The sequence below is a fragment of the Pinus tabuliformis genome, chromosome 9 (assembly GCF_031772625.1).
Source record: "Pinus tabuliformis cultivar Carrire ecotype Pingquan chromosome 9, CPIR1, whole genome shotgun sequence".
In the NCBI taxonomy this organism is placed as follows: Eukaryota; Viridiplantae; Streptophyta; class Pinopsida; order Pinales; family Pinaceae; genus Pinus; species Pinus tabuliformis.
In genome coordinates, this window is record NC_142307.1 from 897,288,896 (window position 1) to 897,314,953 (window position 26,058).

The 26,058-nt window shown below is 35.4% G+C and overlaps 1 pseudogene; it reads right to left on the reverse strand.

The window, feature by feature from the left end:
• Nucleotides 1-5,187: 5,187 nt before the first annotated feature.
• Nucleotides 5,188-6,184, reverse strand: LOC149151658 (MLP-like protein 423; annotated as a pseudogene).
• Nucleotides 6,185-26,058: the final 19,874 nt, after the last annotated feature.

Below are 26,058 nucleotides of genomic sequence, written 5' to 3' on the forward strand. Positions count from 1 at the left end.
AGGTAATAATATTAAACCCAAGGGATAAATCTTACAAATCCAAGGTATATAAACCCCAAGGGATTAATAAACCTTAGGGATTGTTAATATTATAAACCCAACCACATTATTAAATCTGGTCTAAAAGCATCGATAAGCATTAATAAACCTTATGAATAATATTGCACTGTAGGAATACGAACCTGTAGGTTAATAACCCCAAGGGATTGATATTATAAACCCATGTTAATAATAAACCCAAGGGATTAATATAAAAAATCCAAGGGATTATAAACCGAAGGGAATAATATTACACCCAATGGATTCATATTATAAACCCAAGGTATATAAAACCTAAGATAAATATTGCAAACCCTAGAATTATCATGGTTGACCATGGTTAACAATATTTGATTTTCATATTGAGACAAACTCTTTTATAATGTGACATTGGAACATGGTTGACCATGATTATAAACCCAAGGGATTTATATTAAATTGTAGGAGTAATATTATAAACCCTATGAATAATATTTCACACTGAAACAATATTTGTGAGAATGCGACATTGGACCATGGTTGACCATGGTTGATTTTCATATTGAGACAATCTTTGTCACAGTGTAACATTGCACCATGGTTGACCATGGTTAACCATGAATGATTTTCATATGGAGACAATATTTGCCACAATGTGACATTGGACCATGTTTGATTTTCCTATTGAGAAAAAATTGTCACAGTGTGACGTTTGACCATGGATGACCATGATTATAAACCAAGGGGATTTATATTAGACCCAAGGATTAATATTATAAATCATATGAATAACATTACACCTTAGGAATAACAACCCTTAGATTAATAAACCCAAGGGATTGATATTATAAACCTAAGGGAATAATAAACCAAAAGGTTTAATACTAAAAACCAAAAAGATTATAAACACAAGGGAATAATGTTAAACCCAAGGGATAAATATTATAAACCCAAGGTATATAAACCCCAAGGGATTAATAAATCCTAGGGATTGTTAATATTATAAACCCAACCACATTAGTAAATATGGTTGAAAAACATCGATAAGTGTTAATGATATAAACCCAATGAATAAATTGTTGACAATGATTGTCACATTGCGATGATGCTTGTCCCACTGCGATGTTGGATAGATTTTTGTACCATTCCAACATCACAATATTAAACCTAAGGGATTATTGATTATTAAACCTAAGGGATTATTGATATTTTAAAACCAATGGGATTAATAAACCCAAGGGACTAATAATATTATGAACAAAAGGAATTAATATACCGAAGGGATTAATATTATAAACCCAAGGGATAATGAACCGATGAGAATAATATTAAACCTTAGGATTTATATTATAAATCCAAAGGATTATAAACCCTAGGATCAATATTATAAATCTGAGGAATTAAATGTTGCAATGCGACATTGAATAAATTTCTAAAATGATTGTCACATTGTGACAATGCTTGTCATACTCCGAAATTGGATAGATTTCCTTACCATTCCAACATCACAATATTAAACCTAAATGATTACTACTTATTAAACGTAAGGGATTAGTTATATTTTAAACCCGAGGGATTAATAAACCCAAGAAATTAATATTATAAACCCAAGGGGTAATGAAGCCATGAGAATAATTTAAAACCCTATTATATACATTATAAACCCAAGGGATTATAAATATTAGGATAAATATTATAAATTAAATTGATTAAAAACCCTAACAAGAAGCCCTAAATGCAATATTACAAATGAGAATATTAAACCCTAATTTATTCAACATTGCAATGCAACATTAAATAAATTAATTTATAACTATGACAATGATTGTGAGAGTGATTGTCTTACTACAATGATGCATGTCACTATGATTGACTTATTGTGACGATGTTTGTGAGACTATGGCATTGGATAAATTTTTGTACCATTCCAACATGAGAATATTAAGCCTAACATATTAGTAAACACAAGGGACTAATAATATTATAAATTCAAGGGATTAGTATTATAAACTGAAAGGATAATGAACCCATTGTTTCACTATGGCGAACCATAGTTGATTATATGTGCCTATGTTCACCATGTCTAAACATCACAAACTATGCCTTAAGTATGGTTGACAATTATATGTCTATGGTTGACAATTGTGTGAGTATGGTTGATCTTGATTGACCATGGTTGACCTACATTTTCCATCGCTAAACACGATTACCCATTGTTTCACACCATACTTTTCTATCATAGATTATGATTGTGCATTTTGATAATGCTTTACCACATTCAATCATAAAATACAGTGGTTGATCATATTCGGTCATTCTAATCTATAATATTCTTATCATTAACCTTAATAACTTTATTATTATTGTTAATTTTGATAATAATTAATATAAATTTTACTACTACTACTATTACTACTACTGCTACTACTACTACTTTAATAACAAATATTATTATATGACTATGAAAGACTATAATTATTATTAATTATAATATTAATATTAATATATTTGTAATATTTAATATTAATACAATATACTAATATTACTATTTAATATAATAATATATTAAATATTTATTAATATTAATTTTAATAACTATTATTATTATTATTATTATTATTATTAATCATAAGATCTAATTAGTATTAATATTAATGCCATTTAATTAATATTAATAGTTATTAATATTAGCTTTAATAACAATATCAAAATTTATTATTAATCTTAATAAATATTCAATTATTATTATTATTATTATTATTATTATTAACTTTAATAATTAAATATTATAACTATTATTCTTATCAACTTTAATAAGTATTATTATTATATGACTATGAATGATTATGTCTTACAATTGTTTCACCATTATAGTTTAACATACAATTAATGAAATACAAGTTTTCTCAGCTTAGGTGTGTCAAACATCAAAAGTATTTAAATTACTTTGGTAAAACTAAATTAGAAATTAAATATCATATGAATGCAATAAAAGTATGCGTTTCTCAAACATTAAATTTTGAATAGTTATATTAACTTAAATATAGAGTGTTGTGTGTATCACCTTATACACACAAACACAACAACGAAAACATAACATTTGACATTGACATTAACAGGATACAACACATCACAACACAAATATATAGATTTAAGCTTATGTTTATAATGTTCTACTTTATTAGATATATCAGATTTTAACATGAGGTTGTCTAAAGTTCACAAATGTAATTTTATGAATGTCATTGGAGTATGTAAATGTGTGTATAAGCATCAAATTTTAAGTAGTGGAATTGAAAATTAAATAGTACAAGTGTCCAAGTTATCAAACATTGAATTTTTTAAATGTGAATTTCATAAATGTGGTTGGCATGTAAAAGTGTGCTTGTATAGATTTTAGAACTTTGAAAATTAGTTTCTATTAAAAATGCAATTGTAGATTTATCAAACATGGAAATTTTTAAATGTAATTTTACAATTGTTATTATTTAAATGCATCTCCAGAGTGTGCTAAGATTTAAATTTTGAGATGGGAAATTTAAAATAAAGAGAAGCTCTACACATCCAAGTTTTAAAATGCAAAAATTAAATTTTGAAATGTGAGGTTGAAAATTAAATATATCAAAAATTTTTACATAAAGAGTGCAGTAAATTTTTAAGGTAATATCTTGTTAGCAATTTTATTATAAAATTATTATGAAAAAAACACTTAATTAAAAAATAAAAAAAATATTATTAATCTTTCAAGTTCAAAATAAATAATTTAAAAAATTGTTATTATAAAATGATGGCAGAAATAAATTTAAAATTAGAATTTTAAAAACCAAAGCCATAGAAAAATAATAAAAAAATTAAAAACTAAACCACAAAGCATGAGAAACACAATAAAAACACACACTCCTCCATGATAGCTTTGGCCAAGGCTATCCATGAAGGTTGAGAGAAGGGGCAACCCCCTGTCAAAAAAGAAAATGCTTAATTATATATCTATTATAGTTTTTTTTCCTTTTTGAGGTTTACATCAACAATAATAATATAATTGTCTTCACCAATTACACTTCTTTGTATTAACCAATTACACTTCATCTACTTGCTACTCCTATATGATTTGGACCTTCCATCAACTTTTTGACTACATGTACCTTGTCTCGCACAATACCTTACTCTTGTAAAGAACATTTTCCATATATCTGTTTCATATCACAAGAGAATTAAATATTTAGTAGCAATTTTATTGTCCATTAATAAAAACAAAAACAATTACTTAAATATTCTTTCAAATCTAACTGTTATCCTATTGATCTATATCATGAATTGAATTACATTCTTGTGCAGAACTTCCTTCTTAAGTTTCAACTCTGCTCTGCTCTCCTCCTCATTCTATCTCTTTCATATCATAAGAAGGTTAAATGTTTAATAGCAATTTTATCTCTATAAAATAAATACAGAATACAATTAATTATTATTATTATTTTATATTATTGTAAAAGTGTGCTTGACTACATTGTGATGTACTCAAATTGTGTCAAAAATTGTAGTTAACACTTATGGTATTGGGCATTTAGCTAGAGTATGCATGTAACCAGAGTTGTATGTATGTTAGTAGAAAAGGACAGTAATAAATCTATTGTTGGCTAGTTCTTTCCATTTGAGGTTTTCCAAGGCAAATCATTGTATACATGAGATAGGGTTTTTGAGAAAAACTCACGGTGTACATGATTTAAATATCTTGTTGCTATGTGTTCTTATTCTATTTATTTTTGTTACATTGTCTAAAAATCATGGTGTACATGGTTTGAATGTCTTGTTTGAAAATCAAGGTGTACATGATTTGAATGTATGTATTTTATTGTACAAAAAAATGAAAAAATAAAGCAAATATGTTAGATATAAAATTTTAGATTTATCCACAAAACAATATTGGGAAATGAAAAGACAAAATCAAAAGAGAACAACAAAATATATCCATAGACAGAGAACACTAACACTGAATAATAAACAAAATGTGAAGATCAATCTGAGAAATATATCAATTACTTTATTAAATAAAAAATCTCTCAGCAGCGAACCATTTCCTTGTGCAAAGAGACTACGGCGGACAAGGTTCTAGCAATCAACACTGTGATCCATTATTCTATTATACTGAACATAGTATCATCCAAGTGAAACTCAAGCTGTGGTCAGTAGATATCCTTCCACGGTCTTGAATATGCTGACTGTTGCTTCCTTAATTAGCTCTGTTGGGGGAATTTGGTTGCCTGCTGGCTCGAACTCAACTTTCCAACTTACAGTGCAAGAATTGGCATCAGCTCCTGGAATTACCTTCATGGTTGGCTTGAAGGCCTTGAATATGTTCAGCATCTCACCCTTGATCACAATATAAGTAAGGGTCATATTTGTTTCGTCCCATGCTTCAATTTTCTCGGATACATGAGTCGCCCCTTTCATTCCTGCACCCAACAACGATTTTTTTTCTGTTATATTCTTGTATATAATTTTGGTTCGGGATCATAAAAAGGGTAAAGAACAAGATACATGTTAAATCAAAAGAACAAGATTTATATAAATTTAAGTGGACTGTAGATTTCAAAAATATTTTGAAATGTAATGTATAAGAATATAGTCTAACTTTTGAAGGATAATATATTCCCAAAATCGATGATTAAGTTAAGCAATCCTAAACCCAAGAAACATATATTCTACCCTACATAACATTTGTAAAATACTTTGTATTTATTTAATATCCTCTAATTTCTCTTAAAAATCATCAGCTTCACACCCATCAACCTTTAAGTTAAGGAAACGATCACTACTTCTATACGCACCCCACTGCCAGGTGACATAAAGATCACCAATAGTAAAAATGCCAGAAACATCACCAAACATTTATAACAGAAACATATAAATGGTAGCCAAACAGATTCTGAAACCTCTGCTAATTATGTTTAGAATTCCAAAACTCAAATTCCAAATTTCAGATTTCCTTCATACCTTCTCCGTATTTAATTTTGTGGATTGTGCCAACATTACCATCTCTGATGACTTCAATTCTTTTGAAATGAGAGGGCATTATATTCGGAAATAAGGTTGCAAAATCCCAAAAGGCACCTCACAGTTTCTTAGCAGAAACCTTCAAATCTATCTCCACGCTCACAGATTGTGTCATTTTTTCAGCTAAAGCCTTACCGAAAGCAGAGCAAACAAAAAATTATGAGTGTTTGAGGACTACCAGTGTTGGAAGAGGTGAGAGGTTTGAAGGAGCGTATATAGGCGGTGTCAGTAAAGAGATGAAGCTATAGCCCTAAATGCGTGAAGAAATGATTCTTAACCATATAAGGAAATGCAGATTGCATCATAGAGAAGGAAACGACATAATAACACAAAGACAAAATTTGATAGCTTCCCATAAGTTCCCTTGAAAGTGCAATAATAAACATAAACCCTTCACATCTGTCAATTTTTTCGACAGTTACTGATACAATTTTCTTTTCTAATACATGGGTAATATCTTTAAATCAATGGAAAATACTTTGAATGGCCAACTGTTTTAAGGAAGTAGGCACAAAATCTTAGCGTGTTTTTGTGCACTTTTCCATTTATCATTCACTAATTCATCCACTACATTTAACATCCAACTCCTCATACGTTTCACAAAGGAATGCATAGGGATGGATGCACTTAATGGATTGAATATTACACTTGGAAAATTGTTGGAAGTGAATCCTTATAATAATGTTTCAATGCATATTTTTTAAAATTTATTTCTAGTAATTATGATAGGCACTACTGGCTTGGCGGTGCCTGATCCAGGTTCAATGTTAGTTAGCCAAACAAATCCCTACACTACTGGCCCTTTCAATCCCGTGGAGCACAGATCGAAGTCTCACCCAAAGCAATATGGGGGGATGCTAGAACCAAGTTTCCGCACCCTGAGATGGTCATGATGTCGATTTATTCCTTCTATTCTTGCTTTCGCATAGGTTGTTAATTTCTAGGGATCTATCTACCTAGCCCCTAATTCCCCCCTTTGATACCTTCGTGAAAGGGTACGAATGACCTTCACGTAGCCCTAACCTTTGGTTCAGATACTTTCACGCTAATAAGCCAACATATTGCACAGATTCCCTAGTTATCTTCATAATCTTACTTATCTTATTAGATAATCACAATTAGCGTCGCGTAAACATATATCCTTATTTTCATTCAATTACCCAACATAATTACATACATTCGTGCATCATATAAGTATTATAAATGAAATTCATACACAATATGACAAGATGCATTAATAGGAAATAAAGACACATAATTTGTAGAATACTTCTCTTTATTGATATCTTCAAACCATTACAGACTCTATTCGCCTTGTGCACATAGCTAGAGTAGTCTGCACACTCAGCTGCAGACTTCTACCCTAGGCCTCTACGCACTGAGCTGCAGAGCCTCTACCTATGCTACGAGCCGAAACATAGTCTTTCCTCATTATCGCTCAAGGCTCCTTACAACTTTTGACTCATCTGAACTACTTAGAGCTTACTTACTTAGCTCTTTTTATACAATCTCATGGTCCACAGACCATGGGTAGATCTTTACAACCAACTTTACTTTACAAAATTAAGGGCGGACAACCTTTTATGACTCATGACACCTTCGTGCTCCATGACGACAAAATGTGGAGACATTACAATTTTATTACAAAATTCGACCCAAAACATGGGCTTTTAGCCCCAAAACTATCCTTGGGGGATCTCGTTCCCAACAAGCCCCCAACACAAACATCATGAATCGCTCTCAATTCACTTAGCAGGCGCAAAGATCTTAGTGCGAGTACCTCATAGCTCAACTCGTATGAATTCAACCTCAGCAGTGCACTGTGTGGCTGCCTGCCTCGCGTCTTCAACCATTTGTTCGGTCACTGCTCCTGAACTGTCGGCCTGAAGGTTTTGCTGAGTTTCTTGTAGAGTCGCAAGATTTCCTTCAATGGAGGCTATCACCATGTAAGCCTCATCTAGCTAGGGCTTGAGTCATACCTTCATCACTACTTCCTTGTGCAGTGCTGCATCTACCTATTCCTTCAGCTACTTGGCCTCCTATAGCTTCGCCAATCTCTGTGTGAGCGTGACAGTGCGCACTATGCCTTTGACCTCATCATAGCGCTGTTGTAGCTAGCGTGCTTTTATCTCAAGCTGTTGTACATTAGGGTCCTCCTGCAAGCTTGTCAGGACCTTGAATGGTTGCTTAAAAAGTTGCGTGTAGTCTGCTACTGCACTATCAACCTCCGCTACTGCTTCTGTGACAACGGTCACCCACTGCTCCTTTACTTCTGACAGAGTTGAAGCCTTCAACTGTAACTCTATGATTTGCAGATTCATCTCCAACTAAACCCTCACCATTTCTGTATGAGCATTGTTCACCCCCGTGGCCAGCTTGCGGTTGTGCACCTCGACTAGTTCTTCCTTAGGAATGTCCAACTCTGGGACCATTCGGCATGCCTCCTTGATGACCTGCATTATAAACTTGTTCTTGTTGATTGCCTCAATCACAGTAGCGATGGCAGAGTCTCGTTGTACTGCCATTTGCTCATTGTTAATCCGTTGTTCACTAATCACCTGTAGGGCGCGGTGCTCACGAGCCCTCAACTCTGTAATCACTCCATCCTGCAAGAGGTGGAGCACTTCACTAGGGAGCACTACCAAGTTCAACCCTACTCCCTTGAGGGCGCTAACAGTGGGCCTGTCAGCTTCATTTTCCGTGGTTAGTGCTCCATCAGGTAGCACTATCGCATTGGAGGCCCTCGCGCGCAGCATCTCGGCAGTTTCTGAAGTGTCGATAGCAAGTCTTGCAGACACCATGCCAGCCTATGACACGCAGGTCTGCAGCTCCTACAAACATGTCTGGATATCCCCCAATACTAGTTGTTGATGCTGCTTGAACTATTGTAGGTCCTCCGAAGTGACATCTCACACCATGTCACCGATGTCATGTAAATCACCCTCTGTTAGCGTGATTGGTTCTAGTGATGTCTTAGTATCCTCTTATTTCTTCCTGTACCCTCCTTTCTCCTACTCCCTTGGACGCTTGATGCAGGTGAATGTTGCCTATGGGTCCGCATCATGCTGTTCTGTCTGCTCGTCTATCTCCTCCTCTGTCTCAAGTGAATGCGACCTTACGCCTTAGTTAGATCCCCGCTCTATTCCTCGTGTTTGATTTTCTACCTACTGAGTGGCATCACGCTACTCTCGGGCCTTGTCAACAGCCTCCTTCTTTCTCTTTTTGGCGAGCTGCATCATCTTTAGCTTGGCCTCCTCCTTCTTTCTCTGCGCAGTGTACTTGCTCCCTCCCACCACCAAGTCTATTGTGGTGCACCACTCTACTGGCCATCGATTAATTACTGCATCAATGGTGTCATTTGTTGCTAGGTAAGGAAATTCATACCATTTCTGCACAGGGTCCTTCCGTGCCTTGATGGCCACATGGTGAAAATCTGCATTGAACTTTGTGTAGCCCTGCAAGTTGGAAAACACTATAGGTGACAACCACGGTTTGCAATTGATAGCCATGTGGATGTTCATCTCCATCAAGATCCAGAAGATCTTGCTATCCTTGATACACTACACATCCTTGGTCACCTGTAGCGATGCGTACTTCGCTACTTGTAGTAGGTCTAGCATGACCGAAGGGAATTGGCTGTCCTCTGGCAGCTCCCATGCTATCAGCACAATTGACAACAAGAGCCACGCGTAGTGGAATGTCTTGCTGAGCTCCTGTGCTTCATGGCAGTTTGCTAGGAACTCTTCGCGAAGATAGTCTAACAAGTTGAACTGGACTCCTTCGGTGCACTACGCTACTAGCATGATGACAGGCGCCAACACCTTGTCAGTGTGACACTTCGTCATCACCTTCCCTGCTAAAATCTACATAGCCACCTTTACAACAGGGTCACAAATGCTAGATATGGCATATCCACATGCCTTCTTTACCAACTTGAACTGCCCTTTCATGGCCTCCACTAGGGCCTGCTCGCCACCTTTTTCACCAAATATCATGGCTACATTTTCTCCTATGTAGGGCAACCACATGATCCTATGGATCAATTTGTCAGTGATGGGTATTGGCTCCTCCAGTGACAGACACCCATCATTCACCAAGCATAGCACCTGCTTGATGACCAATACTGTAACCGGGGTGTAGTTGTAGTGTGGCACCCAAATTAGGTTGAGCAACCCTACCTTGTCTACTCCTCTGAGGCACCTCCATGACTCCAATGCTGTCATTTCGGTGGTTGTATTGATGATGCAGTGCATCAGCTACTTAGTCACTAGGTGTGAGAATTCCTCATTATCATCCAAGTCCCAGTCCTCGAGTTTTAATAGTGGAACCCGTGATAAGCGCGGTCCTTCGAAAACAATCTCATCTAGTGGCAGAGAGGTTTGCAAGGAGGTCTTGCTCTCATTGATATCTTTCGGCACCTTGGCCTTGCCCTTCTATGGAGGGACATACTCAAGTAACTGAGTGATAGGATTAGCACCCTGGGCCTCAACTTCCACCAAATCTACTCCCACATCCTCATCATCCATCGAGATGTCCTCGATTTCTTCCTCTTCCGGCTCCAAATTGATGGCATTTCCCTTCTCATGTGTAGTAGGCTTCGGTGGGTTTCTTCTTAGTGATGCGTGCACTAGTATTGCAGGATGCTTGCCCTTCTTATCTTTTGCACTTTCCTTAGCTACGGTGGGCTTTGGTTGTAGCGTCCTTGGTGATTTGGGGACTTTGGCTAATACTTCGGCAACCTCGAGAGCAACTTCTTCGACCTCCATCTCAATTTCTGACAATGACTCCTCTGCTTCCGTATCTATAGCTTCTGTGGGTGCCAACATGATGTTCCGCAAGAACTCCTCTGTCTCCTTCAGAAATGTCTCAAATACTAAACTGGCTATCAGAAGTTCATAGTGCTCACAATTCATGTGCTCCTAAGAGCTCAACAACTCAATTCTCGAAATGCGAAGTGTTTTTCACTAGAAAGCCACCTGTAATTTATAGGGCACTCTGAATTCAAATCTGACCTTTCCCCCCAAATTTGGTTCATTAATGTCGGATTGGTGTTATATTTTCAAGGATCTGACCCATAAATTTCATCTTAAATGCCGTCTGCCCACTCCATTTGGCCGCATTTCTACCGTCAAATCATCAACAATGACCTTAACGGTCACTTTTTGGCTGACCTGTGTGATTTCTCCCTGGGTAGTGCAGCTCCCTTTGCACTGCCACAAACCGTCTGACACTTCCTTGCTTTGCACAATTCTCCAATCGCGTAGCTCCCTAACCTGGGTAGTGTAGTTTATAGTCCTGCACCTCCTTTCAACTGCCTGGAGTGCTAAGACTATGCTTCCTTCATGTAGTCACATCGCCAAACCACTAGTGTACGGCTTCAAGTGACTACCATTCACCTTTCCTGGGAAGGGATCTCCATTCAATTTGACCAGCTGCATCGCTCTTTTGTTAGTAATCTCTTTAATGAAATAGGGACCAAACTGGTGTATTCTGAATTTAATTTATCAAACTTGTTGTCATATAACAAAACCAGGTCATCTACCTTAAAAGTGCGTAGCTTAATTTTCCAATCATGCCATGATTTTTTGCGCTACTTTTGGACTTGTTGGTGAAATCCAGCTAGAAATCTCTCTTCCTCAAGCTCAGTCAGCTGCATGAGCCTCTCTTCCAGGGCTTCGCGATTAGTCATACTCGTGAGTTCCGCTATGCATAGACTAGACACAATGTATTCCATGGGCATCACTACTTCAATGCCATATACAAGCCTAAAGGGTGTTTGTCCAATCAACTTCTTGCATGTCGTCCTTTAGGCCCATAGTACTGCGGGTATGCGTAGGTCCCAATCACTTCACTGAGTGTTGCAAACCTTGGTTAGTGCATTCTCTAGCACTTTATTGAATGCTTCCACCATCCTGTTAGCCTGCGGGTGATAAGGCGTGCTCTTCTGGTGATATACCTAAAATTCCTCCATCAGCGTGTTGATCATTTAATTAAAAAAGTGCATACCACAATCACTCATCAAAATATTTGGATACTCGAATCGTGTCAGCACATACTCAAAGAGGAAATTTCCAGTAGTCGTGCCTGTGAAATCCTTCACCGGCTATGCCTCTGCCAATTGAGTCAAATACTTTGTCATGGTGATAATGTACCTTGCTCCCATCTTTCCTTGGGGTTGGATGGGTCCAACAAATCTATTGCCCATTTCTCAAAGGGTTGTAATGCCATCTGGGATTCAAAGGTAGCTCATCCCTCCGCGATGGCCTGCTAGTATTTTGACACAAATCACATGCTTTGCAGTATGCTTTCAAACCCTAATGGAGGGTTGGACACCACACCCCTGCACGTAGAATCTTCTACGCAGTCACTTTCCCTGCATAATTCCCTCCCACAGCACCCCCATGAGCGTCCATGAGGATACTGCTCCTTTCAAACTCTGGTACATACTGTTGCAATATCTCAGTGGACCCTATTTTATACAAATGCCCAACAATGACAGAAAAGTCTGCCACGCGCACCACTAATTCCTTCTTTTGCTGGATGGTGTATCCTTTTGGGGCTGTTCTTGTCATTAAGAAGTGTATGATATCTTCAAAATGACCATCCGTGATGCGCATTGCAAATAGCTGTGCGTCAAGAAATCCTTATTCCAAATTAGTTGGCTCTTCCCCTGTTTCGATGCGTGAGAGATGGTTTGGTCCCGCGTTCAGTCGTCCAAGCTTCAAAATAACTTCAAAATCATACTCTTGGAACAATAGCAAACATCTTCATATTCTCCCCCCCCAACACAGGCTTATTGACCAGATATTTCAGTGTAGAATGATCTGTATACATTTTAAAATGGCCTCCCAACAAGTAGTGTTTAAACTTCTAGAGCACGTATACCATGGCTAACCCCTCACGCTCGGTGATGGGATAGTTCTTCTTTGCCTTGAATAACCTTTTGCTTGTGAAGGCTATAGGATGGTCCAAGTCTCCTCCACCAGCCTGTGTGAGTACTTCCCCTAGTGCTATACATGACGTGTTGAAATGTACATGAAACTCTTTCTTCCAATCCGAGAAGACTAGAATCGGTTTGGTAACCATATTTTCCTTCAATACATCCAAGTTTTTCTTACAATCCTCATTCCAGCGGAATGTGACATCATTTTTCAACAACTTCTCTATAGGCGTGGTGATTTGGGAATATCCCTTGATAAAATTTCTGTAATATCCAGTATGCCTTAGGGTAGCATGCAACTGTTTCACACTCCTCGGTGCTTCTAAGTTAAGTATCACTGCGATCTTCGTGGGATCTCCCATCAGTCCTTGTCTATAAACCACATGTCCCAGCGGGGTCCCAAAAGGAACACAAAATAGGCACTTCTTTAGATTGATCGTGATCTGGTATCTTCGACAAGTATCTAGCATCAGGTGTAAACTAGCGACATGGCATTTTAGTAGCCCAAACACAATCTAGTCATGAATGTACACTTCTAGGAACTTATGAATAAATTCCTTGGACACTGCAATGACTACGCATGAGAAAATAGCAGGCACATTCTTCAATCCGAAAGGAATTATAGTGTACTGAAAACAACCCCACTCAGTCACAAAGTTTGTCTTGCTCCTATCCTCCAACCCGATTTTGATCTGATGGTACCCAAATAACCCATCAGTGAAGGAATATGCTTCCTGGCCACCTACATTGTCGAACACTTCATCAATGAACGAATTTGGGAAAGGATCATGTACACAAGCGTCATTCAACTTCCTCGGATCTACGCATATCCTTATTTCATCCTTCTACTTCTTTTCCTGTACCATCATGGGGCTTACCCAATCAGATTCTTCTATGGGCTCAATGATGCCTGCTGTGAGCATCTTGTCTAGCTCTAAGCGGACCTTCTCCTTATACTTCAGATTGAGATGGTAAGGTCTTTGCTTAGCTGGCTTTGTGTCGGGCTTCAATGTGATCTTCATAACACCCAGGTCCTCAATTATCCCTTTTAAATCCTTAAACTTGGTAGGGAACAAATCCTGGTATTCACAGAGCAATTCAGTGACTTTATCCACTATCATGTCATCTCAGTAATCTCTAATCTTATTGAATTTAGGCTCTACCTTCGTACCAATATTTACATGTTTTGTTTTAAACAGCGTGGTTATATCAGGATTCTAAATCTGTGGTCCTTTAACCTTGCAGTGACCTTCTGTTTCATGGATGCTAACCTTTCATAGATCCTCATCTTCTTCTTCAACGGTTACGTTATATCATTCCAGCGTGTGACTCAGCTGAATAGCCCAATCAGGCTGAATCAGGTCCAAAGGATCCTACGGTATCCTAAAGATCACTGCTTTTACTTCTTGTAGCGCCTCTTCGATATAGTCAAACCCGTCTTCAAAGCTAAATGTCATTATAAATCCATCGCGCAAAATATCCCATTCACCTATACCATGGCGGAGCTCTGTTTCTAAGTACCAGTTCATCGGGATGACATTTATGGAGTGACAGAACAAGTGCACCCATTCAAGTTGTGAATTTTCTCCATAAGCCTGAGCCCATTTGGCCAAGTGCGCGAGCGGATCATCCTACCCATCATATTTGTTTTTTATTCGTACCTTCGGCTTCCCAAAGAATGTTCTCATCATCCGTCTACACTCATGCCAATTATCAAAGCTTCCCTTGTACATACCCACCACGTTGTAGGCATAGTGCGTAGTGCCCAGTCCAAATCTTGGAAGCACTGCTTCTCTGGTACCTCCCTCTCAAATGCATCCAAAAATATATCGACATCATTCAAGCCATCATAAGTGGGCATATTTCTTACCTGTGATGACACACAACATAGCGACCGGGTCATCATGTTATAGCTTAGTGTGGTTACTTCATGTAACTGATTCTGCTAGCGCTCTAGCTCTTCATCAGAATCTAAGGTGCAGGAACTCTCGCGATCCCATGTAATCCGTCCATCCGCTGTTGGATTCACCCAATCTTGGTCTTGCATTGTTATCTTATAGATACAGTCTAGATCGTCATCACTCTCATAATCGCGAACTAGTTTAGTATAGCGTGATGCTTCAATAGGATCTAGGGGTACTATTATGTAGAGCAATTTCTTCTCAAATATCATCTTTCGCTTCTTTAGGTTGATTACCCCATTCATATCATTCACCTAATCGATTTCAAGGAGCGCAGGGTAGGGGTTGCTATCATCCATAATTTCTATTAATTCAAAGTCAGCCAGCGCGCTTGCACCTTCAATATCTATAGTCACCCCTTGCAACCACCCCATGGGGATGATCTTCTGCTGATTTGCAATCCTTAACTGATTCGAAGACCACTGCAGCGTGGGCCTTCCCATCTATTCCCAAGTCTGCTTTGGTAAGACATTCGCGTCTGACCCCAGATCCAAAATAACCTGATCCATCTCATACTATCCAATCTGCACGATTAGTCTCATCTCCCGTCCTGTCCTTGTTTTATGCTTACCAATATTTCTTACCACGCGCGGTTCACCCAGAGTGTTTCTAGCACATCTGTTTATAAGCTCCTGTAATCCCTTCACAACCTTACTGTCGTGCAGAAACTTCATGCAGGTTTCCAGAAAGGTCGTAAGCATAGAAGGGTCCATTTCCTCGTCAGCCTTATCCTTGCTCCCTGACGTGGAGGCCTCAGCAAAGCTCTTCTTTGCTTCCATGAATTTTTCGTGTGTGCACTCCAAATCAAAGTCATCCTCCTTTTCTGGAGCTTTGCAAACCCATGCACTATGTTTGGGTTGTTTCCCCTTATCATCTCCTGTTGAAATTTCACTTCGAAGCACTATATTTACATTCGGATCCTCTTCGCGAGGCTCAGACCTCATCATCTATAGGTTCTGAGTTGGATAAGGTGGTAGCGCCCCTGTGTCACATATTGTCGCTATCAGCGTAGGACAATCCTCCGTCTCATGATCAAACAGAGTGCAATATTTGTATGATGGATGCGTTGGGTTAGTGAAATCATGGGCATAGTGTCCTAGTCCTCTGCAATTGTAGCAAATCAGCTGTCCCCACCCTCTATCAGGTCCTCCTCTGTCTCGGGCTCGTCCTCGCCCCTAAAAGCTTGTTCGCGACATCCCTGCACTCTGGTCAGGGGGCCGTGTTTCTGCCTGAACCCTATAGGCGGGTGTTCTATCCATCATCAATTCATAGCTCCTGCAGTTGCACTCATCATGCCCTACTGACCTACAAAAGTTGGAGAAAAATTGTTGTGGCGTTTGTACAAATTTCTGCAGCAAATGACAGTTATCCATGGCATGTTTTCCTGCTACCTGACATATATTGCACCACAATGCAGACCCCACGCTCAGTCCTGCTTGCGCTTCCAGCCTCAAAGGCATCGGTCCTCATCCTACCATGTAGTTCGCAAAGACTGGGAAATCGTCTTTGTCATTCCCATGGCCCTTGCATTTCAGGCACCATACCACTTCACACACTTCTGGTTGAACTGTTCTGTCCTGCTTCAAACTTTGCATCTTAAGGCAAAGATTTTTCAATTATACTTGGATCTATTGAACCCCTATATTTGGATCTTGCATCGATGTTTCATGCAATCTCATTGCAATCTCCAAGGCCTCTACCTGGGTCGTTACCTTCTGTTGCGACAACGCAACTCTTAGGTGTGGTAGGAGTAAAGCCACAAACCATTCGTGATGTTGTCCGTTTGTCAAGTTCATATTAGATTCATGGATCTGACACTTCAACCTCTGATATAATTCCCAAGGTGTCTCGTTTGGCTTCATCGTGATTCATTTGAAACCCACAATCGATTGCGCCTCAGATTTAGGCCTAGATGTCTGCCATGGTCTAGATGTCTAGATGTCTGCCACTCTAGCATTTAGGTTATCATCAGAGTACTTAATGTAACAGGTTAGCATGTGATCCTGCAGTGCACTAACCAGTGTTGACTTCTTCAAGTGAACATCTATAATGCCTTGAGCTTCCCGTACAACTTTCACCATGAACTAGAATTGGTCCGGGTTCTCATTTCCCAGGCCCTTAAAAAAAGGCAGCTTCACTGATTTTTCCATGCTAAACCACGGTGGACGTGGAGGTGCTACAAGTGAAGTCGCAATTGGAGGTGGTGAATTTGGAGGTGGTGTGGGTGGAGGTGGTAGTCGCAGGAATCCTTGTCTTATTAACTGAATAGCACTTCGCGGGGAAGCCTCCGCTACTCCCTCTTCGTCACCTCATGGAGCTAAAATTAATGGACTATATTCAGGACCCTTTCTTCCTTTATTCCTGTAATTTTTTCAACTTCACATAGCTCTTAACATCAAGGTAGCTGCATAACCCGCTTTTCACACAATAACATTTTAATCCAGGTATTCAAATATTTTAGGTACTTACCTCGCGGACCTTTGAAAAAGCATCTCTCCGCCTCGCTATAGCTGACTGAGGTATCGATCGTGAATTTAGTCACAAATCCTCCTATGATGCGATCTAGCCAATGATCAACAACGCAGACGATATTATCCTCAGAGGCTTCCAATCTCTATACTAACTCCAGGGTCCAAACAATAGGACCATCAAGTCTCCACCTTCCTTGGTTATCTGCTAACTTCACGATCCACTCGTATAGCTCAACCGGAAAGGAACATAAAAAGATCTCGTGTATTTCTATATATAGGTACCTTTCCAACCACTATTACTTGGTCAGTCGCGAGCTTCTATTCTCCTGCACTGTGAATTCATGGATATTCCTATCTAACCAGTCTCTAATCTCTTTCTTAGTTGGATTCTAGTGATACGACATCACACATCTCTTATGCAGATTCCAGTCCCGGCAAAAAAACCATTTGTTGGCTTGGTGGGGCCTGACCCAGGTTTAGCGTTAGTTAGCCAAACAAATCCCTACACTACTGGCCCTTTTGGCATTAGCCCGCAAAGTGCTGATTGAAGTCTCACCCAAAGCAATATGGGGGGATGCTGGAACCAAGTTTCTACACCCTAAAATGGTCGTGATGTCGGTTTCTTCCTTCTATTCCTACTTTCACGCAAGTTGTTAAGTTCTAGGGCTCTGTCTACTTAGCTCCTTATTCCTCCCTTCAATACCTCTGTGAAAGGCTACCACTGACCTTCGTGCAGCACTAACCTTTGGTTCAAATACTTTTGCGCTGCTAAGGTAGCGTATTGCACATATTCCCTAGTTATCTTAAGAATCTTACTTATCTTATTATATAATCATAGTTAGCGCCACATAAATAGATATCCTTATTTGTATTCGTTTACCCAACATAATTACATACATTCGCTCATCATATAAGTATTATAAATGAAATTCATACACAAAATGATAAGATGCATTAATAGGAAACAAAGACAGAGAACTTGTAGAATACTTCTCTTTATTGATATCTTCAGATGATTACAGACTTTATCCGCCCTGAGCACATAGCTGCAGTCGTCCACGCACTCAGCTGCGGACTTCTACCCTAGGCCTCTGTGCACTCAGGAGCAGAGCCTCTACCTACGCTACAACCCAAAACTTAGTCTTTCCTCCTTATCACTCAAGGCTCCTTACAACCTATGACTCATCTGAACTACTTAGAGCTTACTTACTTAGGTCATTTTATATAATCTCATGGTCTGTGGACCATGGGTAGATCTTTACAGCCAACTTTACTTTACAAAATTAAGGGCAGACAACCCTTTATGATTCATGACACCTTCACGCTCCATGACCACAAAATGTGGAGACTTTAAAATTTTATTACAAAATTCAACCCAAAACATGGGCTTTTAGCCCCAAAACTGTCCTTGGGGGATCCCGTTCCCAACAGGGATAGTAAATATTTAATTATGTTTTGTAAAAAAATAATTTAAGTATGGTTTAAACATGTGATTTAGATATGAATGGAAGTTAATAGTGTGAATTCCAACCATTGATGGAGTGGCAACGATGAGAATATACTGGCATCTTTCAATTTAGGCCATCCGATCAAAAAGATAAATTAAGAAAATGATTAAAGTGCCCAACTCCAATAGGAGGGACGCCTATCGGCATAATTAACTTAATGTGTTTTTAAGTAAAAATGGTGTTCCTTTAATATTTATAATTGTTTTCTCAATATTTATATTGGTCAATCAGTTTTTACTTATATTTTTTGAGCTACCTTTTTGTTAGCCTACTTAAACACTTAGTAATTAGTTGATATTAAATTAACATAATGTGTTTTTAAGTAAAATTGTCATTCCTGTGTATGAGTTAGTTACATTGTAATTAGATAGTCACACTATGTTCTACATATAGAATTATTCAATGACTTATATTTTCGGTTATATTATTGAATTTTGATTTATGGCTCAACATTTTACTAGTCTATAATCTCTTTTTATATTAAAATAGAACATAGAGTTATCTATTTTATGTATAAATTTTCTCTTTCGTTAATAATATCATCTCAAATAACCATGTTGAATTAGATTATTGAGTTTTCCCCTCAGGTTATAACCACATAAAAACACTGTTGTTATGATCTTTGATGTGGTTTTATGAATTGTTACAAAAAAGTGTTTTTTGATATATGGAATACTTTTTTTTCTCGAATATATTATCAAAGCACCTTTGAAGAGTTGCTCCCATTGTTGATTGATATTTTTATCATGTGTTGGCACATTTATGAGATTTATTATTTTAATACATTTATGTTGAATCAAAATATTCCATTCCATCAAGAGTACTACTTTTAGTTGCTCCCATCCATTCCATCAAGAATACTACTTTTAGTTGCTCCCATAGATTTTGATCGTGTGTTGGCACATTTATGAGATTTATTATTTTTATACATTTATGTTGCACCAAACTGTTCCATTCCATCAAGAGTACTACTTTTAGTTAAAACCCCCTATTTTTTCATATAAAAATGTATTATGATTTTTTTGGTTATATTTGGAGGTGTAAAATATAAATACATTCTTTTTTAATGCAGTTTATATATCAATTTTCTATTTTTATTCCCAATTTGTTCCTCTTTCTAATTTGTGTATGCTCTTTTCGATGCACTCTATGTGATCTCAATAAACTAAAAACTAAAAACTAAAAACAAAGATGGTCTTTAAATCAGATTCTATATCAATAAAATAAAGGTAAAAACACAAAATATTGTACAATAAGGCAAGGTAAATATATGTGAAAAAACAAATATTTGTACACTACTGAAGTAAATGTTTGTTGCCAAGCAATAACTTTGTTGTTCTTTCCTAATATATCTATGGAGATCTCTCATTTAATAAGCATATAGTTTTAATTTTACATTGACAATATATACTTGTCCAAATTCTGGTTAGTTTATGTTTTTATAACAAGCTATAACGTTCACTTTTATATTTAGTGTATGACAAATTTATATTTCATTTTATACTAAGATGTTGGGTTCACTACAATCGTATCTTTTACATTAATTTTTATAATGTTTATTAAATTTAAATTAAGAAAATAAATGATATAATAAATTATTATGATATATATAGTGTCTTTTACATTAATTTTTATAATTTTTATTAAACTTAAATTAGCAAAATAAATGGTATACTAAATTAACATGATATATAGAAGAGCTATAAAATAATCATGATTTATTAAAAATCTATAAAATAACTGATATACTAAAGTATCATATATAAAAATACTTTAGTCAATGTTTTACTTAATCTTCTCATTTTATGCTTCATTTTAATTAATTAATTAATTAATGACGTCTTTTGCATTGACCATATGGCATAAGAAAACTTATTATTTTAAAATGGAAGAAACTATTTTGATAAAAAAAATTAAATATGTTGAATTTGATTAATATCTTTTTTTTACATAAAATTTTGATTTTATTTGTTAATAATTTTAAATTAATTAAAATATTTTAAAAATTAATTAAAATTTTAATTTACTAAATTATCAAATTTTAATAATAATAATTATATATTTTCAAAAACACACTTAGCTTTGTTTTAAATCATAAAATCATCACCCTTAAAACTAAGTATATAAAAAGAAAGGTATCACAATTTAGGTTGAGTATAGATTAAGTAACATTTGCATTAACCCCACTATAAAGTATGCATAAGCTAAGCTATAAGATGGAAAAATTCCTTCTTCCATATATGTGGAACCACCAAGATAAAAGTACTTTGGGAAACTTTATCTCAATAATAGACTACATTTTAAGCCCCCTTATCATTTCAAACAAAGAAGTATGGCCCCAGTGGTGTTGATTGTCCCCACCACAAAGTATGCTTATGTTGCAGGTCTACTAACTCCGTGTATATGACACATAACCCTATGCCAACCTAGACACATAAGTATAGTGTGACCCTAGAACAAGATTTCACTTAAACAACCATTTTCATTAACAATCCAACCATGAACAATGATTAACCAAAGAGATTTAGTGGCCCATGGGGAAAACAAAATCCAAAAGATTCCACATGAATTCAAAAGTCCCATGCTATGTTAGAACATGGGTCCAACAAAGCTAAAAAAAAACATGGAGTGTGGCTTAGAGGCCAACCTAATTAACATACACCTCCCCAACATGTGGTCTCCCTATATATGTATGGCCTTGGATCGATTTCCTAAGTACCCTGATTTGGTACATGAATGTTTTAAATGCATTATTTTACCTACTTTGATTCTCAAAGTACCTTAATTCAATGTATGCATATTACTTCAATTATGGTTGATTCTCAAAGCATCTCAATTCAGTGTATTTTTTTATTGAAGTATATTAATTAAGAATCAACTAGGATTTGATTCTTAAAGCACCCATGGAAATTTTAATAAGATCTACTAATTATTGTTTATCCTTACATCTCACCACTAAGAGGGCTCTTGTGTTTTTCCTACTTAAGTAAAGGAAAACCTTTTCCTTTAGATAAAGAACCATAATTTAATGATAGACAAAAAATAACTTCACAACAAAATGCAACATATTTGTAATTCAAAATCTAAATCTAATTTTAATTATCATTCTACAACAAGTTATAAAGTTAAAAATCTTTACTTACTTTACATAGATATATAACAAAAACATTAAAAAAAAAAAAAAACTAAAAAATAAGTAGACTGCATACTATTACATTAATTTTCCTTAGATATATTGATATTATTTTAATATTTTTTTTATTTTTTTAAATAAAAATAAATTTTATTATCATTAAAGTAAATTATACAATTAATCAATGTATAATTAATTTTTATTGCTTGAAATTTACCGGAAAAATAGCTATTTTGATTCAATATTTCTAAACAATTATCGTTGAAACACAATTATCGAATAAGTCTTTTAAGAAATTATTGTTTCAAGTTTTATTAATTTTTTTAATTATATAAATTAAATTATAAATAAATATGGAAAATGATTTTATGAGTATATTATAACTAACATTTGATGTTCCAACTTAGACATTTTTGTGAGTGTGCAAGACACTTGGTTTTACCACATTAAATATAAGTATGAAAATGTTTCAATTTAACAACATCATAATTTTACATTATGATTGTTCTACTTTGAAAAACTTTGTGATTTTGTAAAATGATTTGGTCACAAGAGTATTATCTTAACAAAGATGATTAATTGGAGGTTAATACAATCAAACTCAACGCACACATAAAATTCATGTACTTTTCTCATTATTATGATTAGATCTTTCCCAATTACCCCCAATGAAAGTTTTATTTTTTACTCTAATTTAAATATATTTAAACTAAGTGTTAGTATCTACAATGTAGCCCTTGTTAAATGTGGAAGTTGGTTCATATCTTTCAAAGTTCAATAATTAAACTAAGCGTCAGGGAACGCTAGTTATATGGCCTTGTTCATTTATGAAAGATTCCAAGAAGTTGAGACTTAGTAATATTAGTTTTAGAATTATACATAGATTTCAATTATTTTTCACTCTTATTTTTTTTATTTCTAAAACAGGACGATTTGGTATAAAAGCTCTGATACACCATTCCCTAGTTATATGGCCTTGTTCATTTATGAAAGAGTCCAAGAAGTTGAGACTTAGTAATATTAGTTTTAGAATTATACATAGATTTCAATTATTTTTCACTCTTGTGTTTTTTATTTCTAAAAGAGGTTGATTTGGTATAAAAGCTTTGATACACTGGAACCACAATTTGGGGCTTTGTTACACCGGAACCGCTACCGAGAGGTGGGAAACATGTTCCAATGGTTTCCGTGCTCTGCGGAGCTTTGGAACTGTATGAGAACGTTACCTTTTCAGGGAGATACAATGGGAGCTTGGGAAAGTTCCGAGATCTTTGAAGAATGTTTTTTTCGGAGTTTCGGCATTCTTGAGGTTGGGGAATACAAAGCCTATAGAGAAATATGTTGAACTGCCCACAAAACATGAGCCTATGTTGAAACCTTCGCAAGAAGAAAGACAAAGACATCTTTAACACCAATACCCTTAATTGAGAAATTGGAGCAATCTTTTGATGGGTTAAGGAAGCGTGTGGCACCTTTACATAAGCGCGATATGTGGGATGTCATGCTCATGACTATTTCTTTTGTTGTTTATGTATATATATTGCAGAAAATTGTGTGTGCATATTGTATGTGGCAGTCAATGCTTAAATATTAGAGTTGCTTTGTTTTTTCTCTTAAGAATAACTACAAAAACATATGTGAAATTGTTCCTTTGTATTTTTAAGCCAGATCATTATGTATCACAGAAATGAACTTGAGAGAATATATTTATATATACGAGAGACTATATATTTATTATTTATATATTTCAAATGATTTTAATATTTGAATATTTTGATTCAATATTAATTTTGATTATTATATAAATTATATAATTAAAAAAATAATTTTTATTTTTATATTTTATATTTTTTATTGTATAATATTACAGCTGCCTATTAATCATTTCCTGTAAATTTTGAGGAAACTTCTAATGTTCCCAACACCCATACCCAAGTTCCCAAAATTCGCACTATTCAAGAACTCAACCTATTATATTTTAATTACAAAGAGGCTTCGAACCTTTTTCGAAAAATGTGATCCGACATGAAAGCTTGTGGCCTTTCTTGATGCTACAAAGTCACATTAGTTAAGTTTAAGTATCGTAATAGGGCTTAGACTTCAAATTATTTTCAGACTATTTTATAAGCGAAAGAACGTGAGACGCGATAAAAGCGTGTCCCCTTTCTCAATGTTATGAATTCGATATATTAGTTAACTCACATATGAGTTTAGCGATGCATATATCTACGTTCATTTACATATTATAATTTTATATAGATTTCAGAATGGGAAACCGTGATAATGGGAAAAAACGTGCTGTGTTTCTCAAAGTCAACGTTCAGTCATAATAATATTAGTTACCAATGTATCGTTAATTACTCCATTTTGAAGTTGATGCCACATTGTGTTCCTATTTACTATGGGGAACCTCAAGAAGTGGTGACCAATAAATCGTCAAATAACAAAGTCTTAATAGCAGACTATTTTATGCGCATAGTTTTAAGGTTGTGGCTTGATTTGGATTTTTATATCGCTGTTCGAATGGTTTGCCATAATCCATGCACAATACCCGGAAGATTCGCCATTTCTCATTATACTATATCCTCAGGAGTTGGTAAGGATTTCACATTTTGATATCGACAGCACTTAAAATAATCATTAATGAACTCCCACGCAGCTTTCAACCAGTTATGCGCCTCTTGCATTTCGCCAACCGTATAACATCAACATGGTTCCTTCTCTGTCGTATAGTGCATCATGGTTATAAGATAGTAGTGCCATTTTAAAAATTGGATGTAACGTAGAGTTTCTTACACTCCAAGATCTCTTACCATTCTCAAACTCTACTCAACCATCTGCTTCAGTCAACATAACTAAGTCATTATAAAGATAATAATTTACGATTTTAAACTCTGCGAGTTTAGTATAGGGTTTTAGAATCCAAAGTTCCCTTGCGATCCTCAAACCCTTTACAACCATCCTATCTAATTCAGCCACCCACAACAACATCGCAAAGGTACCTTTTAATTATTAACTAAGCTAAAGAAGGAGATATATCATCATTTATAATCTATAAAATTTAACAGAACAAGTATATATAGAAAAGTAAAATCACAATATAATCATAGTAAAATAAACATTATAGAATGACGATTAACACAATCATTTATATTCTCAATAAACACATATTTTTTAAAGGCTATAACACAATTATATTTCCAATATCTCTATAAAATAAGACTTAGACCACATCACAAATACAAATTAATTGTAATTGGTCTTTTTTAAGTTCTCATATATTTACTTGATTAACATGTATAAAAAGGTATGGGTCAACTTTAACTTGAAAAAAAAAATTATAGATTTTATTGTAAAATGGACGATTTCACTAAATAAAATTTGCTTATATATAAATGAATGTTATAAATAATAATAAGGAATTTATCAAGGAGGAACTTATTAGAAATGGATAAACTCAAAACCCTAGAAAATTGGTGCGCCGCAGAGCCATTTGACACAAATCTAATTTTTTAAATTTATTAAAATTAATGGACCATTTTTCTAAATAAAATTTTCTTATATATAAATAAATGTTATAAATAATAATGAGGAGCTTATCATGGAGGAACTTATTAAAATTGGAATAATCTCAAATCTCTAGGAAATTGGTAGGCAAAGAACCACTCGACATGAATCTAATTTTTTAAATTTATTAAATGTTAATGCAACCTAACAAACTACATTTCAACCCTTAGATAAACATTCAACAAAACATATGCTAACCATTTCCCTTGAGAATAAATCTAAACTATCAATAAAAAATAAGAAAAATCAACAAATCCTCATCCAAAATTAAAATAAAAAACCTTAAGCCATGAAAAATAAAATTTGTTTTTAAATAAAATTATTAAATAAAAATATTAATTTTTAAAATTTAAATTATAATTTTTATTTAAAAAAAATATTTTTATAAATATATTATTATAATACAAAT